Source organism: Apodemus sylvaticus, chromosome 16 (assembly GCF_947179515.1).
Source record: "Apodemus sylvaticus chromosome 16, mApoSyl1.1, whole genome shotgun sequence".
Lineage (NCBI taxonomy): Eukaryota > Metazoa > Chordata > Mammalia > Rodentia > Muridae > Apodemus > Apodemus sylvaticus.
This window is the reverse complement of record NC_067487.1, coordinates 17593092-17594737: the sequence shown is the minus strand read 5'-3', so window position 1 is coordinate 17594737 and position 1646 is coordinate 17593092. Positions and strand designations below refer to the sequence as shown.

The 1646-nt window shown below is 41.1% G+C and overlaps 1 non-coding gene across 1 annotated transcript; it reads left to right on the top strand.

The window, feature by feature from the left end:
• The first annotated feature begins 573 nt into the window (after nucleotides 1–573).
• Nucleotides 574–677, top strand: LOC127667199 (U6 spliceosomal RNA). The gene has a single exon (XR_007973838.1). It is a non-coding gene; the product is annotated as a U6 spliceosomal RNA (small nuclear RNA).
• Nucleotides 678–1646: the final 969 nt, after the last annotated feature.

Below are 1646 nucleotides of genomic sequence, written 5' to 3'. Positions count from 1 at the left end.
GAAGGACTAGGAGTTATGTTGGAGGTGTGTCACTGGGAATGGACTATGAGTTTCAAAATCCTGTGATGTAATCTCTCAGCTACTGCCTCAGCACCATGTCGACTTGCCTGCTGCCACACTCCCCCGCCCCACCCCACCCCCGCCCATGATGGGCATGGACTAATTCTCTGAAACTGTAAGCCACTCCCCAGTAATGCTTCCTTTTATAAGTTGCCCGAGTCATCCTCTCTTTTCAGAGCAATAGTAACCCTAACCAAGATGGAAGTTGAGAAAGCAAGTAGCAAATGAAGAAAAGTTTCTCTTTATAAAATTTCTTGAAAGAGAGAAAGACAGCCAGATGCAGCGGTACACATTTGCTATCCTAGCACTTGAGAAGTCCAGATAGGAAGATGCAAGTTGAAGATCATCCTCAGCTACATAGTGAGTTCAAGGGCAGCCTGAGTTACTGGAGACTTTGTCTCATAAAGCCAGAAGAAGAGGAAGAGGAGGAAGAGGAGGAGGAGGATGAAGAGGAGGAGAAGGAGAAGGGGCTGCAATGTGGCCCCTATATAACAACTGTAAAGTAGTGCTTGCTTTGTCAACACATTAGTTCCACTAAAATTGGAACAATACAGAGAAGATTAGCATGGCCCCTGTGCAAGGATGACACACAAATTTGTGAAGCATTACATATTTTTTACAACTTTATCTCATAGCTTATGTAGACTACAAAATCATTCAGGAAGTATAAAAATTACACTGTTGGGCTGGAGAGATGGTTCAGCAGTTAAGAGCACTGACTGCTCTTCCAAAGGTCCTGAGTTCAAATCCTAGCAACCACATAGTGGCTCACAACCATCCGTAATGAGATCTGAAACCCTCTTCTGTAGGTGTCTGAAGACAGCTACAGTGTACTTACATATAATAAATAAATAAATCTTTAGAACACACATGGTATGCACTCACTGATAAGTGGATATTAGCCAGAAGCTCGGAATACCCAAGAAACAATTCACACATCAAATGATGCCCAAGAAGAAGAAAGGAGAGGCTCCTGGTCCTGGAAAGGCTCAGTGCAGCAGTGTAGGGGAATACCAGGACAGGGAAGTAGAAAGGGGTTGATTGGGAGGGAAGAAGGCTTATGGGACTTTCAGAGAGGGGGGACTCCTGGAAAGGGGATATCATTTGAAATGTAAATAAAGAATATATCGAATAAAAAACGAAAAAAGAATAAATAAATAAATAAATAAATAAATAAATAAAAACTGTAAAAAAATGGCTCCAAGTATTGAATTTTACCAGGAACAGCAAACAGATATTCCCGACGACCTTTACCTCCTGATGGAGCTGCACCACACCATCGAGTCATGAACTAGGCTCTAATAGATGTTGTTTTCTGATGGCACTGAGGATTGAACCCAGAATCCACCCTGTGTTAGGCAAGCACTCTATCAGTAGCTATAGCCCTTCCCCTTTGCAAATCTACTTAGATTTAAGCTTTTACTTAGATTTACTTTTTTAATTAGATTAAAGTAGATGTAAAATACAATGACACCATGGTATATGACACCATGAAAACAAACCAAGAAAACTCATGTATGGAAATCTCCGTAAAGGAAAGCAGCCGTGTCACCCAAGAAAATAAAATGTAAGTTTGTTTGTATTGT